Source organism: Crinia signifera, chromosome 12 (assembly GCF_055691185.1).
Source record: "Crinia signifera chromosome 12, ASM5569118v1, whole genome shotgun sequence".
NCBI classification, from domain to species: domain Eukaryota; kingdom Metazoa; phylum Chordata; class Amphibia; order Anura; family Myobatrachidae; genus Crinia; species Crinia signifera.
In genome coordinates this window covers 54,663,038-54,682,159 of record NC_139228.1, presented here as the reverse complement: position 1 = coordinate 54,682,159, position 19,122 = coordinate 54,663,038, and the positions used below count along the sequence as shown (strand labels likewise).

Below are 19,122 nucleotides of genomic sequence, written 5' to 3'. Positions count from 1 at the left end.
AGCTGGAATACAGGCCCCAAAATCCCAACACTGGTCAGAAGACTGGAACTCTGACACTGGTCATAATGCCGACACTAGAATCTTGACGTAAGTATGACGGCACTGGTTAGAGTTACGTTGCGGAGGGGGGGGGGGGGTTAGGCTGCAGAGAGAGCTAGTTTAGGGTTAGGCTGAGGGGAAGGGAGAGTTAAGCAGTGAGGGGGTATGGTTAAGGTTTAGGCAGTGGGTCGAGGCTTGCGGTTATGCGCTGGGGGCGGGTTAGCATGCATGAATGAATAATGAAGGGAATTAATCATTTTTAGTAACCTAAAGAAAGAACTTTGCAGTAATTTTAGCATAATGCAAGAACTTTCCTCTTTGGAAATGTTGGAATTAAGCATCCAGAAAAGTGATTTGAGGTTACTAACATCAGGTGCTCCCCTTAGCATAACAAAGCGGCTTAACGCTTGTACCTGCAGTGACTCTTACCACATGTACACTACGCACAGCAGCAATACCTGACACTTCCCAGAATCACCGTACTGCAGGTGGAGGGGCACCTGGTGATACATAAGGTACACACCACTGCTCCAGATTACAGATATTCCTTCTGTGCATTTGTGAAAGACACCTCTGCAATAAGCCTCCTCTCCCCATCATCCTGTATTAAAGTTGGGATTCTATCGTTCCGCATGCAGCATCTTGGGAAAGGTGACCTTGGCGTGTGTGCGGCGTCTGTGCCAGTGCTGTGTGAGGGACGATCTGATGCAGGCTGGATGCTTGGAACGTACAAAGCACAATATGAATCTAAGACAGTAATCAAAATCAGCAAGCAGCAGGAATAGGCAGGAACCGGCGCAGGTGTGTCGTCTCGTGCATATTTTGTGCTTGAGTGGAGGGCACTTAGAATAAAAATACACTGTAGATTTATGCCAGAGGCAGAGGAAGGAGATAATAAACAAGGATGAGTGTTCGGTGATTGTCAGAAGATCTTGCAGCTGGGGAATCGCTGCCCAGAAATCGAAATAACATTAAACGCATTTAGTGCTGCAGGGGAGTAACCCACCGCGTGCCACCGTAGCTGCGACACGCTGGGGGCTGATTTACAGGAACACACACAGATACTGGATGCAAAAATCTATACACGTAACAAAGGAGAACCTCTTATGTGCTCAGGGGATGAAACTTAACATGCACAACTTGTTTTAGGGTTGTGTGAGCGGCGTGGCCAAATGACAAGCTATTGCGTATGTAAAGAGTATGGCAGGGAGTGGGGGTGCAGTGTGCGGGAGTATTTGCCTACTTTTGAAAACTAGAATTAGGAAGATTACAGTAGTATGCAGGGCACCGTTGAGGGGGGCGTGTCCCACTCTGCCCAAAGGGCGTGTCTACCTCAACATATGGGCGTGTCTATGCTTAAATGCTTGTTGTATCAATATCTTTCTATATCACATTAGTAACTAACAAAATATTACAAAGTATTTATTCTAACATTGCTGACTAATATGGGGTTTCGTGTTTGCAACTATGGGGTGTATTCGATGCTTTCTTCAAGAAGTGACAGGGAGCAGTGCTGATTGCTCACTGTCACAGCTCGCAGGGTCAGTATTCAACTGACCCCCTGCACACGCCATTTTCCCCTGGCTAGGTCTTTGGAGTGAGGGGGAAACGGCGTACGCGGCCACTAAAACAGCGAGGCTTGCAGCTAAATGCAGCGGGCTCCCTGCAATAGCCATGAGCCTCGCTGTTTGGGGGAATCCTCGCTGTCCTCTGACAGCGATGATTACCCCGGCGTGTTGAATAGGGTGAGCGGCCGGCACGGGGGTTAAACAGCGAGGATTGCTGGTTTTCAGCAAACCCCGCCATTTAACCCCCTCGCCGGCAGCATTAAATACACCCCTATATATTGGCTGTGATATTTCTTTTCCGCTCACTCAGTACAGTACAGTACTTCTTTCTGTGAAGTGATTCTTCCTCAAATTTCCCCTGAATCTTCCCCCCTCTAGTTTCAGTGCATGTCCTCTGTTCTGCTGCTCCTCTTCCTGTGAAGAATGTCTCCCACCTGTACAGTACCTTGTTAAAACACTTGGCGGAATTTGAAGAATCTAGGAGATTTGAAATACAAAGCTGGGCAGCAGGAAATTTCTGACTGAAACTGGAGTCTCCCACAGGATGCTGGAGGGTAAGCAACCATGGATTGCCTAACCCTAACCGTCCCTGCATTTGTGGTCTGTTCACATCGCATCAGCGAACCTGCAATATTGATGTCATCAGAGCAGAGCGGCAGAGCGGCATCTGTGGCGTTCATTAGAGCTGGCGCTGCTCCAAGCACTGCCTCCCCTATAGTATGAATGGGAAACGGGTCGCTCGACCTGATTAACCCATTCACACCATAAAGCAACAAGACAACGAACCGGTAAGAACCCTTCTTTTTTACTGGTTCGTATTGCCATGTTGCTACCCATTTGCGAGACCCGGTAACCCCTTTAACATTGCACCAATTACCGGGTCGAACCTGCAAGAAACCGGCATGAACCCAGTAATTAGGTGCAATGTGAAAGGGGTATAACCGTCCCCTCCCACAGCCTAACCCTAACCTCCCCCTATCACAACCTAACTTTAGCTCCCCCCAAGCCTGAAATATTTCACACGTCGATACAGTTCCCCAAAGTGCACAGCGAGGGCATTAAACCAGCATTTCTCTTCCGTTTAGCTTTGCCACTTGTATTTATGAAAGGATTTACATACAGCATAATAATATCAGCCATTCACAATGACAGTATTACCCTGTATCACTGCAAGGTGGAACACGAGGTTATTACAGATATCACAGCACAGATGGATTTGCCATGCTTTAACATGATAAAATATTGATGACTGCGCCATGTAAATCCAGCACCGAGGACCTGAGGTACAGTATTACCTCCTTATTCATCCCTACGAGTGCCACCCAGAGCTGACAAATTGCAGCCTTGTTAAATGTAATTCTACAAGGGTCTGCACCTTGCCTGGAAGCCGGGCCGTGATCCTCTGAGGAGGTGGCCATTTGCCTGCCAGGCACAGCTGTCACAGATTGACTGGCCCGGCACAGCCGCACTGGAGATGATAGGCTGCAGATGTCCTGCGCTGCTAGGGCCAGAAAATCAGCTGAGGGCTTCCTGCCTGCATCCTATTTATATAGATGAAGAAGAGGCGCCATTATGTGGTCATTAATTCCACCTGACATGGGTGGACCTGTGTCAGCACCTTCCCGAGGATCACAAAGCTGATACATCTTGTCAAAGGATAGAGATTGTAAGCAATGGCCTGTGCCTCTGACAGCAGCGATGCAGAAATACTGTAAGTCTGTAGGCTTCTATAGGGTATTGCCAGAGGGCCAGATGTACTAAGCTTGAAAAGTGATAAAATGGAGAGTGATAAACCAACAGCCAATCAGCTCCTACCTGCTATGTCACGGGCTGTGTTTGAAAAATGAGAGGTAGGAGCTGATTGGTTGGTGGTTTATCACTCTCCATTTTATCACTTTTCAAGGATTAGTACATCTCACCCTTAGTACATTACAGAGATACAATGGGCCTAATTCAGAGCTGATCGCACAGTGATGGAGTCCTATGATCAGGTATATGCCGCACCGCCAGAGTGATATTCTGCCCCATGCAGGGCTGGGAATTGATTAGCACGGCCTGAGAAAATAGCTGGATCGGCGATTAGCTGCAAATCCATTCGCAGCCGGAGATCATACATGCTGCATGTAAAACCTCCTCCCGGCAGCAGAGAAAGGTCAACCGCATGCGATGCATTGCATTCGATCCTGCTGCCCAGGGAGGGTCCTGGGGGGCAGCTGGAGGGGATTGGATACAACAAGGGGAGGAGTCACATTTTGTATGGGCACCTTTAATCAGCGGCTGCGATAGAAACAGGCTGATTTGACGTCACATGACTTCCCCTTCAAACACCTGGGCACGCCTGTGTATTCCCTGACACTCCCACAAAACAGGTGGTCACCACCCACAAACGCCGGCTTCCTGTCAATCAACTTTCCCACAACCAGCGATAAAAAAACTGTCAGGATTTTATCCCGGATGGCCTCACGCATGCAGACTACAAGCTGTACGCATGCAGTCTATAGATAATCGCCCAGCCGTGCGATCGGGTCTGAATAAAGCCTAATACTTGGATTTCACTTTAAATTTATAAATATATAGACAGTGTCAGTCCATCTTTTTTCCCTCGTAGAAGCCAGTGTTCCATTTAAACGTTTGTCTGCTGAATGTGAGGAGAGTTTGCTCCATATGTGACCTGCAATATCTAGAAATGGATAAACCTCGATGAAAGTATTTGCCATCTGCTTTGCGGGCGAGCGACACGCCGGCCTGGCATGACAATACTCCTGGATGAAACCTGATATGATCTCATCTGCCGCTGTCTTTTCCTGCATTACTGTTATTTTCTGCAGCTGGGAGGTCATCCGATGCGCGGAGGACCCTCTAACCCTGAGCTGGGAAACTTTCCACCATAAAGAAACAATCAACTTCAGGGAAAAAATGAAATGTATTAGTTTTGTGACTTTTGTCATTGTTACTTGTGGAGAAGTCAGAACATTAACGCTACAGTACTAGATATTTAATGAGTGAGTTTGCTGAGAACGGTCACCACCCCTCTGCCCAGGAGAAAGGTGATTGGATAAGAAGAAACCTTTTATCAGGACAGGAAAACAACTGCTGCTCCCAGTGTTTGGATCAGTGCCAGATCAAACCCTGTGGTGGCCCCTAGGGAGCCAAAATCTCGGGGCCCACCTCACAAATGATCTCCTAATATGTTTGTAATTTTACCAGCCACCTGTAATGTGTAATGTAAAGTCCATCAAAAGGGTAAAAAAAATTGTGAAAAACATTTTTCATGTACCGACCATTGTCATGTGGACCTTTTGCTTTTGTTGACCTTTTGTCAATGTCGACAGTGCATGTTGACCATATGGTATTGACATGCTCACTGTATACCTATCATCTGGATTCCGGTTCCCGCCACTGAGAAGGAGTCTCCAAAGTCATGCGGGATTCCTCCTGCTAAGCCATGCACCCTTAGTGATGTCATCAGGGCCATATGAGACCAAGCCTCCCTTTGTGATGTCATCAGGGCCATATTCAGACCATGCGTCCCTTAGTGATGTCATCAGGGCCACATAAGACCATGCCTCGTTTTAGGAATCCTCTGGGTTATTATGGCTGCAACAGATGTCACTGACAATGGTGCCACCACTGCCTGGACGGAGAATTCACAAGGCCCCTCCTCTCCTAACATTCCACTTTGAGACCCTGGATTTATTGCAATTTAATCCTTTCAGTCCCAACATCTCTGAGCGATGTTCAAAATATCCACTAAAAATGCCGGCATCACTCACATTTGTTATAAAAATTCAAATAAAAAATGTTGTGTAAAAAAGGATTGTTTCCTATATAAGGTGACATTGCAGGTCATTATGATGGATATAAATGTTTGCTTGACAATTTTCACGCCGGTTTTGACAAATTCACTTGGCACTCAGAGGGTTAAGAACATTCCTTGTTCGTTCTATTTCCCATGTCAGAAGATATCGGTAAACTAATGGCATTTTATGGCAAGTTAAGTTTATTGGTTCAAAGTTCTTCTAGCCATTTACAAAGATTGGACTGTAGGTATCAGGCTTAGGGGCTTTCTGTACACTAAGGGGTAAAATTACTAAGATGTTAATTATATTGAAGATGGGATGTTGCCCATAACAACCAATCAGATTCTACTTCTTATTTATTTGCCACCTTCTTTAACATAATAGATAGAATATGATTGGTTGCTATGGGCAACATTCCATCTTCAATAGAACTCCCATTTTAGTAAGTTTACCCTTATGGGGATATCAGTGAGACACAAAAGAAAACGTGTATTTCCCCTTCAAAATATATTTTCTACAGCTTCAAAAATAAGCACATTATTGGCTTAATTAATCCAACGATCAGTCTCTCGATTTAGCATTTCCCGTGAAAATACTAATTTAATAGACTAATGCTGAAGAGTTTCAAGGAACTGTAGAGTGCGGCCAATGAGGTGGAAAACGCACCTGAGCTTCCACCTAATGAGCACATTATGTGCAAAAGATTAGACAGCGAACTTCTGCCCCATTTCCCGCCTGTTAGTGATTCTTCATCAGTGAAAGTCAGGCACAAAGGCCCAGTAATTATTAGGGAGCAGGTGCAGTACGTGTCTGCCCCCTACTGGTGCAGGGCTGAGCTGCATTCAGGTGGGGTGAAGGTGATTACACGTAAGTGATGTAAGTGCGCAAGTCTCTGACCTCTCTTATCTGTGGACAGTCAGTGTCTGGCTGCATATTCCTCAGATACAGAATACTCTGTTGCGGATTCTATCTTTTATCCGCTCAGATAAGGTTTAATCCGGACGCCAATGGGCGACTGTACATAGGAATCCTTTATCTGTATCAAGGGCAGGAATACTTCTAAACTGAAAGGTTAATCATAATAGAGGTGACAGAGGAAGGCGACATGGCAGCTTAATGCTCCTGTGCGCATTGTACAATCATGTCTTCCAATGGTTTATGTAGGAGACAGAAGCTTCCATCGCTTTTACATGTAGAGACAGAGAATGGGGATAGACTAATACATCAACATGTGCTGTGCGGTAACGGATTTGGTCAGAATCCTTCATCTCTGTGTGTAGTGGTGGTATCACAGCTCCTATGAGAGACCTTGGAATCAGAGATGGTTTTCTTACCTGTCCGGTAGCTGGTGAGAACCCGGTGCGCTGGTGTGGATACCCAGGTGCTGCATGGCTAGAATTTATATTAGGGATACAGTACATACTGTACTAGTAGAGGGCAGGACTTTGCTTGTGGGGTTGGTGTACAGTACCTCATGGCCTAGTTCCTGCCAAATCAGCAACATTGCCATCCTGATTGCATCATCTGATAAGGTTCTCACCAATCCCAGTCATTGTGGTGATCAGCTGCCAGTAACAGCCAATCTGGTCTTCTCCACAGATATGAAACCATGAGATGCACCAGCAATGCTCATGGGTTGTCTGTGCCACAAATCACACAGCATCAGTCGGCCATCTTTGATCTCAGACTATAGCTTTGAGTATTTTTCTTGCTTATACTTTGGATCTCTGCAATTATGATCCTACATCGGTTCCAGTCTGATACCATCGGTTCTAGTCCAATATTGTCTCAACATGGGTTCCAGTTTGATATCAAAGGTTCTAGTCTGATATCATCCCAACATTGTCTCCAGACCGACATGGTCTTATCATCGGATCAAGTCTGATACCATCGATTCCAACCCAATGTCATGTCAACATCATTTCCAATCTGATACCATTGGTTCCAGTTCAATACAATCAGCTCCAGTGTGACATCATCGGTTCCAGTCCAATATTGTCTCAACATCGGTTGCAATCCAATGCCATCAGTTCCGAGCTGATACCATCAGTTCCATCTGATACTCATTTTTCATATGATCATCGGTTGCAGCCCAATACTATTTATCATTAATTCCAGTTACTGTCTGTACCAGTTTCCAAAACTCTCCCATACTATCATCTCTTCCAGTCCTTTAAGTGCTGGCTCCAAGTGACCCAGACAGGGGGCCATGAACTGCCCATCTTGTGCCACAAAGCCCAAAACCCCTTGCAGAAGTCCCTGATGAAAACCAGTGGGTTAGACCCTGTTTCCATGCTCTGGGTCCCTGTCAACCACATGAAGTTAGTATTAGATCCTTGTTTATTCATCTCCTGGTAACCTCTAAGCCTTCGGCTATCTAGTTTCAAATCCCAGCTGTGCTAGTGGCTCGAATTATGCCAAGGAATTGCATAAGATCAGACACTGATACAGAGATACCTATACACCAGAACCTGATTTGAGGGCCTCAAATACATTTTATAAAAGCAGTAAATTAAATTTAATAATCCATAGTAATAGTAAAAGAACAAAAAAGTTTTACTCTAGCATAGGGAACCTTGGAAAAGTCATGGAAATGAATGCTTATTACTTTTGGTGATTTCGGGAAGAGAAAGGAAGCACAATTCGGTTTATCTGAACATAAAAAATATAAAAGTGAAGCATCTGATGAATATACCACCACTTGACAAGTTTATATATGAAATTGTAAAACAATACATTTATACAGCACTGTTATACCTCTGATGAAGTCTGAAGACAAAACGCGTTGGATTTAACCAGGAAGTAGCATGATTCCATGAGGAATCAGTGACTTGTTAGTAGAGCCAGGTTCCAAGGATTGACCATCTGCTGATATACTTGAATTCTAAATCCTTACTTCACTTGGTGCAATGTTTTTTATTTTCTTAGTTTTTTCTTAGGTTTTATTTACTATTATACATGTGGCTTCAGGAATTTTAAACCATCTACTTTTTTGTCTTGCTATTTGGGCCTCTTGACCCAATTTATTATCTCTCTCATCTTCCCTCTCTTTATGTTTTTCTTCCCCCAACCTTCGGCAGAAATATTAAAACTATTCTACATGTATTAGATGTGAAATTACATCCAACTGCTTGTTGTTCAACACAGAATGAATGGTTTCCCAGTGGCGCGCCAATGCAGGTCTGTTCCCCTCTTCTGCCGACCCTGGTGGCAGATTCTGATAGGGGAATGACAGAACGCTACAAGATCCTCACCACTCAAATCCAAATGAAATGTTTTTATCCTACTGTGTTTTATTACTTTGCTATTCAACAAAGGTGTAGAATTATGGGCAGGCAGAGAGGTGGGTGACATAAATGTCTTATAAAAAGTTATTTCAATTTCTCATTTAATAAACCAAGTGTCAGCTGCATGTGTACTGGGCTACGCCATCAGAAACCATGAGAACAAGTTCCCTTGGCTTTCTGTGCCGCAGGTGGGTAAACCCTACTTTATTTCAGATGGGTATATTGGCACCAGGCTCTGGCTATTAGCTAAAGGGTTAATAAAAAAATAAAAAAGGCTTAAGCAGCTATCGCAGGCTTGCCTACCCTCACGGAATGGCCGTCAGCCTCCCGAAATCTAAAATAGGCAAGTATGAGCTATCGTAAGTTCAGGGACGGGGGAAGGGGGTGGATCCCCAGCCTACAAAAACGGTGGGTGTGCCTATAGAAATGCTAGGAGGGCCCGTCCAAATGCAGGCATTAACCTGCCTGCTCAGGGCAGGGTCATGATAATAATAATATTTGTATACCACTTTTCTCCCAATAGGAAAGTGCTTTACAATTGTCTTTACAGCTCAAAATACACAACAAGCTTTACAGTAGATATCAGTAAAATGCTTGAGTAAAAAGTTACGTCTTTTGTCGATTTTTCAAGGATTCTACAGTGGGGGCTTCTCGCAATGTGCGAGGAAGAGAGTTCCATAGAGTTGGAGCAACAAAATTGAAAGCTCGACCCCCAGATGAATTCAGGGAGATTCTGGGTACTGTTACTAGTCCTCCTTCAATAGATTGTAGTAATCGAATAGGACAGTATGGAATCAGAAGCTGCTGCAGATACCTTGGGCCCTGGTCATGTAGGGCTTTGAAAGTGAGTAAGCCAATCTTGAAAATGATTCACTGTTTTACAGGTAGCCAGTGTAGGGTGTAGAGTTATAATGATGTTTGCTGCCTTCATTTAATAGGAAATGCAGATTCATTAACTATGAACAGGTCATACATTGCAGTAAGCCAGGAACAGACGGCAAGGCCCCAAACTGCAGAATTTCATTCCATTTGATTTTTCAGTCCTTCAAAGCGCACAACAATCATTTCTGTACTTGTTCCCTCGTTTGGCTTTCACATCAGATTGGATCACCTCCCCTTAACTTATAAGATATGACTTTATTGAAATGGTTCTCTGAATCAGTCGCCCTCCCTCGCAGCGCACCCTCCAGCACAGGGAGAGGAGGGGGGGGGGGGGAGATTTATAACTGGCTGTGCTGCAATTAAAAAACGCTCCATCACCTTTATCTTAACTGCAGTTCTGAAGTGGGGGACGTGGGAGGATTATAGCGAGTCTGCGGAGAGCAGCAGAAAGTGCTTTGTGCCTGATGAAATTGAGATTTAAAAATAATTCTTTCAGGAGACTGGAATTAAGTAGAGGTATTTTGGAAGGTGTCTATCTCTTTTGTGTGTGTGTGTGTGTGTGTGTGTGTATGTATGTATGTATGTATATCACATACACTGGATAAAATAAGTCTTGGTCTTTATTTTGTAGCAGGTAAACAGCATACCAGGTGATCAGCATAAGCAAGAATGGTTACAGCATTGCAGCATCCAGGTGTCACAGCATAGTACAAACTCTTCAGAAAGTTCCACCATAGCCAACACCCCGGCCTATCACCTGTGCAGCTATTCCACCTTCAAGAGCAATGACCCTCTGCCCTGGAAACACTTATATCAGGAGAGCACAGGTGCTGCTAATCAGCCCAACCTTGATCACATCAGTTTTCTTGCTCTAAAATCTTGACCTTCCACATAACTTTAATGTGTAAAGATGCTGTCCCTGCCATATATATATATATATATATATATATATATATATATAAGAAATGGTGGTCCGGCACTCCACTGATACAAGGCAACTACCCTGGTGCCTTCTGGATACAAATGGATAGAAGGACTCTGCTTAGCAAGCAGCCAAACAGCGGAACTCAATGGGTTTTTTCAACAAAAAAGTGTATTGAAGACCAATGTTTCGGGGATTAGCCCGGACTAGCCCCTTTGTCAAGGTGCAGGTGAACAACAGTGTGCATAACAACATAACAACTTTAAATAGGGGTGAAGGATGAAAACATACCGTGTAGCGCTGTCCTGCGCCGTCGGGGATCTCACATTTGGACGCGGTCTAATCGGAAGTGAAGCGCTGTGTCCCGGCGGAAGTGTGTGTCTCGCTTGCTTGGAGCGCAAGCTGTTTGTTGCTGCTATGGAGACCAGTCACTGACTGGTCTCCATAGCAGCAACAAACAGCTTGCGCTCCAAGCAAGCGAGACACACACTTCCTCCTGGACACAGCGCAGGACGGGGCTACACGGTATGTTTTCATCCTTCACCCCTATTTAAAGTTGTTATGTTGCTATGCACACTGTTGTTCACTTGCACCTTGACAAAGGGGCTAGTCCCCGAAACGTTGGTCTTCAATACACTTCTGTATTTATGTATTGCAGGCAGGGCTAAAATATTCTTCCACATTATATCCTTACACCCTTCTGCTGAGGTGGAGACGACTATGCAGCCTGCACCGTGATGCGGCAAGATAGGAGGGGTGTTACAAAGACGAGGGAGCGGGTTCATCTATATAATATACTGAACTGACATTCCTGTGCTTATAACCTCTAATATTTAACTTTGGGAGTTACTGTGAGGGACAGAGTGAGCTGGAAATTAAATGGCTTCTAGGGTTCACGTTACCAAGGGAACAACAGGATGTAGAAGACAGACATGTTTTTTGCTGATGTTATTATTTGCAGGAAGCGATATCTAATAAAGTACTTACCTCATTTTATATGTCACATCTCCACATGCTGGAGAGGGTTGGGGGTCCTGTATAGGGCCTTGTTTAGGTTATTCCTGTAATTCTGCCATTTGGGTGCCCGTGTTTGATGATGACATTATTATATCCTTGCATCAGGAAGCGGCAAAGTCGGACAGACAGTTACCAGTTTACACTGAAGCTCACCCCAGTCGTGCCAGGTGACCAGGGTTAGATACCCGGATGGACCTTTTTCCATTGAGCAAAATCCCAGGTTAATGCGCAATAACCAGGGATCTAGATGTCAGTAGAAAAGGGGTATTTATGCATGATGGAAACATGACTTGCAAAGGCCAAATATCCATGTAATCCAGAAAGTCAGAGGCATCTATTCCAATACATATATATATATATATGACCACTGGCGGATTCAGGGGGGGGGGGGGGCAACCCGGGCACGTGCCCCCCCTGTCATTTCAGACGTTTTTTTTTATTTCTGCTGCCCCCACCCCCGCTGTGCCCGGCCGGGAGAGAGATGTGCTACTGTATAAAATTCACTTCTCCTGCTGGACTGCTAGCCAATGGGCGCTTGCGGTCCAGCAGCCAATCAACTGGCAGCTGCTGGACCGCGAGCGCCTATTGGCTAGCGGTCCAGTGGGAGATATGAATTTTACGTAGGATAGGAGCACATTTCTCTCCCGGCCGGGCACACTGTGGAGTGGGCGAGCATGGAGACGCGGGCGAGCGGAGCGGGCGGGGGACACACACAACCCTCCCACCCTACTGCACCCACCCTGCTGCAAGCACCCTCCCACCCTGCTGCACCCAAGCAGATTCAGTCAAGCATGAAGCCCCTTGGCATCGAGCATGTAGGTAAGTGGCACTTATGTGTCAAATGTGTAATGGGCATTATGGTGTGATATATAGTATGTAATGGGCATTACGGTGTGTTATATAGTATGTCATGGGCATTACGGTGTGTTATATAGTATGTGACGTGCATTACGGTGTGTTATATAGTATGTAATGGGCATTACCATGTGTTATATAGTATGTAATGGGCATTACGGTGTGTTATATAGTATGTAATGGGCATTACGGTGTGTTATATAGTATGTAATGGGCATTACGGTGTGTTATATAGTATGTAATGGGCAGTACTATGTGTTATATAGTATGTAATGAGAATTGCGGTGTGTTATATTGTATGTGACGGGCATTACGGTGTGTTATATAGTATGTAATGGGCATTTACGGTGTGTTATATAGTATGTAATGGGCATTACAGAGTGTTATATAGTATGTTATGGGGATTACGGTGTTATATAGTATGTCATGGGCATTGCGGTGTTTTATATAGTATGTAATGGGCATCATGTGTGGGCTTATGTGTAATTGGAATTACAAAGTTCACTAAAATGTGCAATGGGCATTACGGTGTGTGGTGTAATGTTGGTCCATGCCCACTTTTAACTGAGCAGGAGCCTCACCTACTACAAATTGAGAGGGATGGGGGGGCGCGAAACATGCCCTTGCTCCGGGCACCATGGCACCTAGCTACAGCACTGCCGCCGCCTTATAGGAGACAGTCACTAGAGGTACTGCTATACCTCTAGTGTTTGTCAGAACAGAAGAGTGCGGCCAGCGCTACCCGGAAGTGTGGATTTGGGTAGCGCTGGCGCGCTATTTAAATGGAACCCTTCACAAGCATGCACCCTGGCTCCCCCCTGGAAAAAAAAAAAATATCAATCCCATGGCATGGCAACAAGAACAAAACCCCTGGCAAGAAGCATGTAACCCCTGGCAACAAGTGATATTCCTCTGACAATAAGTATGTAGGTAAGCAGCAATTAAATGTTATAATATGTAATAGGCATTATTATGTTTAATGGGCATTTTGGTATTGGCATTATGTTTAATGGGCATCACAACGTATGGTATTGTGTTTTATGGCAATTACTTTGTTGGCATTATATGTAATAGCCATTACAGTGTGTGACATTATATTTAATTGGTATTACGGTGTGTGACATTATGTGTAATGGGCATTACTGTGTACATTTTTGGCTCGCCGACGGCGCGCAATGTCCCTATTTATACATCATTATCTATACTATGGCTTAATCCATGTGGCGTTATCTGAATTTTGGCTTAATCCATGTGGCATTATGGAAATTTTGTCTCATTCTTTTTGGCATCATGTGTAAGCGGCAAGTATAATAGGGTCCACTATTTTGTTGCATAATGTGTAAAAGTGGTATATGGTGTGGTACACTACACTCAAGGACACTCCTCCTTTGGAATGGCCGCGCCCCCCCCCCCCCCCCCCAAAAAAAAAAAGGTGCGCGCCTTTGGCGCGCACACAACACCATCTTCACTTTTCACTCCACAATGGGCCTGTGGACTTAAAATGTCAGGGCCTATTTCTAATCCCATTCCTTCACTCTCTCTCTGCTCTCCTCCTCTCTATCTCGCTTCACTCTCTGAGAATGCACACTGGCACTACTAACACTGCTCACTCCCATCCCCCTGTCATGGTGCCCCCCCCTGTAATTTTCTCCTGGATCCGCCCCTGTATATGACCCCATTAGAGTATGATTTGCATACCTTATGTATTGAAGGGGAAGCAGCAAGATGGCCGCTCCTCTGCCATTCTTTCCCGCCAAATATAGCCAGGAAGACACAGAAGGCCTTTTGTTGGATAATCTATGAGGCTGAGGCTGGATTATGGGAAAGTCACATGTTTTTTTTCAGTCTGATAGGTTGAATAAGGGAGGGTTGGGTTTATTTTAATTAAGTCCTTGAGGGGAATTCAATTGTGCCACCTGGCTGTCTATAGTAATAGGCATCTATTGAAGCAATTCAATTGTTGCTCTGATAATAATACAAATATTATTAAACTGTCATCATTTCCTGCCAGAGCCATAGCTAGACTTTGTGGTGAAGGAAAGAGAATTGAAGTACAAGGTGAGCTTCAAATAGTCCAATAATTCATGAATTGTGTGTCGGTGTCAGACTCATGGGCCACGTGGCAGCTTTCACTCAGAGACCCACGTGCAGAACAACACACCGTATGTGGGCCACCTGCTGCTAGGCAACGTGGTCACTGGAGCATGGCTCCATCCCTGGCTGCCCCCAGAAGTGCTGCTATGTGTGTTCTATTTGTATCTCCTGGTGATTGGTGGGGCTGTTTTATACATCCGGCCAGCAGATCCCTGTTTGGTTATAGTTTGTGTCACACACATGTATTACTGGTCCCTGACTGTGAGGCTCAGCAATCTGTCTGTCCTGTACTCTGGGGGGGGGGTTTCTAACATCCGCGCCCCCTTACCGCATTCATAACATGCGATAATTATGGCAAAGGACAGCTCTTGCATTAAGAGCTGTCCTTTGCGGTGAGAGTCAGCGGGTCCCATGGGGACCCGGCGGCTCTCCCCTCCCTTACCCGTAGCTGCTGCGCTGGGCTCTCCTCCTCCCTGCACCCGGAAGAGGATCATAGTGCAGGGAGAAGGAGGTCACAGGTCCGGGCAGCACAGCTCTGTGCTGCCCGGACACAGGTGAGGGGGGGACAGTGCGGGGCGGCGGGGGCGCGTTAGAAGCCCATAGGCTTCTGTGGGGCATCGCCAGATTTTTCTGGTGATGCCCCCCCCCCGCCGTGGTAACCCGGCGTCGGATGCTTAGAGCATCCCAAAACGCGGTAAAACCCCCATAACGGGTTTTTACCGCATTTTTAGTTTAGAGAATCTCCCCCTCTGTGACCAGCTGGTGCTGCTCTGCAATCCAGTACATATGTGTTACCTGTCCTACTGGTGCTGCTCTGCAATCCAGTACATATGTGTTACCTGTCCTGCTGGTGCTGCTCTGCAATCCAGTACATATGTGTTACCTGTCCTGCTGGTGCTGCTCTGCATTACAGTTTACCTGTGCTACCTGTGTTGCTGGTGCTGCTCCGCAATCCGGTACATTTGTGCTACCTGTTCTGCTGGTGCTGCTCTGCAATCATTTGCATCTGTGCTACCTGTCCTGCTGGTGCTGCTCCGCAATCCAGCGCATCTGTGCTACCTATCCTGCTGGTGTTGATGCACAATCCGTTACATCTGTGCTAACTGTCCTGCTGGCACTGATTCGCAAGACGGTTATTATGAACTCTCTAACCAGCCGGTGCTAGAAATCAGGCACATCTGTGCTACCTGTCCTGTTGGTGCTGCTCAGCAATTCGGCATATCTGTGCTACCTGTCCTGCCAGTGCTGCTTTGCAATCCTGTTATCCTGAACTCTCTGAGCAGCCGGTGCCAGCAATCTGGTACATCTGTGCTTCCTGTCCTGCTGGTGCTGCTCAAATATTACAGCATAATAGGGGTTATTTTATATAATAGCTCCGATGCCGCATTTCACGAGGTGGGGCCATAGTGCCGCGGTCTGTGTGGCCACTCCCTTGGCGCCATCTCCTGAAACTACAGATAGCGCAATCCATTCCTCTCTGCTAGAACCAGAGAACACACTGGCTTGTGGGAGGAATAGGATGTGGGGCCGTCTGCATCTTGGCAGCCTGTGCACATCTGTCTTGTGAATGGCTCTCCCCCTGACAAGGCTGCAGCTGACACAAGGCTGTTCTCTTTCTGATTCCTACCCACAGCTCTGAGAGCTCAGGCCTGGGAAACTCATTGTGTGAAGTATAAGGAGAACCTCCCTCATAACATCACAGCCACAAAACCCACACACATAACAAAGCAGCCCCCATACTCTGCACAGCTTTGTGGTACATCTGTAATTTATGTCATTTCCCCGATTAATCATCCAGGACCAACGTTCCACTGACTGCAACTGGATGGAGTAAATATTAAGGGTCATGACATGCACACGCCATCACACTGTAGTTGCTCTGCGCCGGCTGCCATCCAGCAAGCCATGCCTACTTATATAAAAGCTAGTTTCAGGGAGATTATAGTCTGTTGTAGAGCACGCCATGGAAATCGTGACATACCACTTAAGGGGCCTCTACCCTATGGGCGTGTCTAGCACCACATATGGGCATGTCATGTTCAATGGGAGTAGCAATGAATTGTGGGAAATTTTGCAAGTATTGCTACTGTCACCGCTGCCTGCAATACTGGATTTCTTGTTTGCAACTATTCCCTGTGACATCTCTTTTGTTCTCACCCTGTAAATGATAAATGCAACGCCCGTGCAATAAATTCCAAATGCAATTTGACATTGTGTGAACTCTTACTTTAACAATGATCCCGTGGTAAAAAAATAATAATTGTATTGTCATTTTTGTGTGGTTAACTTAAGATACTAATACAACATTCCACACATCACACACACTCTAGCCACAGCAGCAGCTGCAACAGACGCTGAGATAAGATGACGCAGATCACCGGGGTCAGGGCAATCTGTCTTCTCTCCTATCATTAGTCCCACAAGGATTTGCTGAGAATCAGCAGTAGAGGCTCATGAGCTTGGACCATAGTTATAGTGGACCCCACGCCATTTTTTATTTTATTTTAACTTTGACAGAACCATTAACACAGAACCATGCATAAATCTTAATGATCTGTGCATGGTTCTGTCTAATTCGCCTGTCAGAACCTGGTCTATTTGGTTGGTGATTTTTAGTAACGTTTACCAAAATTAGCATCCCGTTACATTTGCGAGTTGTATACTTTATAATGGGAAAACATCTGGAATGTGTGAATTTGCAGCAAAATTTTCCGGCAATTCGCATCCTGTAAAATTCAGTAAACGTTCGAATTCAGACGTTTTTTTTTGCATTAATATCGCAAAAGTCTGAATCATGCATTAAATCTCGCCTGTAGGGTTAAAGTCCGTGGATCTAGCTCCGGGATGGGGACAATGATCTTTTAGATTCTGTAAGGTCTTAGCAAGTAATAAATGATAGCTATGGATATAATTATTGTCATCGTGTATGCTAATGTTTAGTGTCTGATAACTCCCATATGAACACAATTACTTCAGTGCGAATGAATATTATGTTACACAGCGCAGAGCTGCGCAGAATGAGAGAGACTGGACGGTGCACGGTGTGTGGTACAGATGGCAGACATTATCCAGGTCCACCAACAATAGGTCCACCCCATAAAATCGACACGCACAAGACTGGAAAGGTCTATATAAGGATGAAGCGGAAAATGTTTTTCCCCGTTTTGGTGTCAATGTCAACACCTGAACACGTGGACCCCAATTAGTGAACCGCATCCACGCGCACAGCTCACCACTTGCCATGTTATGGGCAGGTGCCTCGCTCCGCTACCTCTGCGCTCAGGACATGTTACCGTTCCCAATCGGAGTCCATGTGTTTGGTAAATAGACCTTTTGACCGTGTCGACCATGTGAATGTTGACCGTATGGCTAGAATATCCAGCTGAGTGCTGTCCTCATCGCCATCGTATGTGCATCTTAGGCTCTTCATATAGCAGCACGCACTAGGTTTGTCCCCTAATAGAAGTCAGCAATAGCATCTATGCTGACAAATATATAAGTTGCACTTCACTTCCTCCGAGGGTCACACGATCTCCACACTTTACCCTTAATGAATCCCCCCGGAGTCTGCACACACGTTGTCAGACAGGATACACTACACGGCATCCAGGGAGACCAGCTGCGGCCGGCTCGGTCCTCCCAGGCTGATGTGTTTATTGGGCTTTCATTCTCCAAATTCACCTCCACCAAATCGGCTTACGTGAAATTCCCAGCCCTAAAGGCTTCCTCTCCAGCAACCACCTGGATACCTCATCCTGAGACTTACAACCCTCAGTGGACGGGACACGTACGGGACTCTCAGGGGGTCCCTGGTTCTTTTTCCTGATAATCAGATGATAAATACTGCTTCAAGCATGATTTTTCTGAAGTGTCCAGTTTCTTGCAAAAGTATTCAGACCCTCCAACAAAGGAGTTTATTTACTAAGATGGGAGTTCTATTGAAGATGAGATGTTTACCATAGCAACCATTCTGTGGCGACCCAGAACACACATCCTGTGCAGGAACCCCATGGAGCAACAACTTGAGATTAATGTAAGACGTGAGCGAAGGGAACAGAAAGACTCCATGCTTAGCATCTCCTCCTAATTCATCTTGTACATTGGCTGGTTCTGTGAGGAAGTGTCTGACAAGCTCCTGTCTCACATTAGTGCCTTCTAAATGGACCATATAGCAGCATTTATAACACATGGAGAGTGTTTGTGTTCCACATTCAGCATTACATAGAACTTGGGAAACCTTATTCCAGTTCCACTTACTGTGCTGGCTTCATCTTTCTGAAAGCCATAGAATATGAACAGGACAATAATGGCTTCTACCCTCTGATAGCCCGATGCATCCAGAGAGAGAGTCCGCGCAGCAGGCACACATTATACAATGCTGCCTTAGCCTGGATGTACTGAACCAATGAAATGCAAAGAGCGCTAATCTCTAAGCCCTTATAGCAGAGGCAACACTGTACTGGGGAGCCATAGGGAGTACAGCTGCCCTCACCAGAAGTCACTCGGCGGCTGCAAGGATGTTTGCTGACGTCATGCACCCACCCCAAGCAGGAAAAGGATCTTGTGTGTTCGGCCAGGCTCTCCAGGCGTTTCTATGATTGCACCAACCATTTATGTTTGCATACCCATGAAATGCCAGGGGTCCCCCCGGCAGGCCC

The 19,122-nt window shown here is 45.6% G+C and overlaps 1 long non-coding RNA gene across 1 annotated transcript in view; it reads right to left on the bottom strand.

The window, feature by feature from the left end:
• The window catches only part of LOC146050545 (uncharacterized), an 81,220-nt gene extending 70,326 nt beyond the window's left edge, over positions 1-10,894 (bottom strand). The window contains exon 1 of the long non-coding RNA XR_014466330.1: positions 10,790-10,894. This is a non-coding gene — a long non-coding RNA (uncharacterized LOC146050545). The remainder of the gene's footprint in view (positions 1-10,789) is intronic.
• Positions 10,895-19,122: the final 8,228 nt, after the last annotated feature.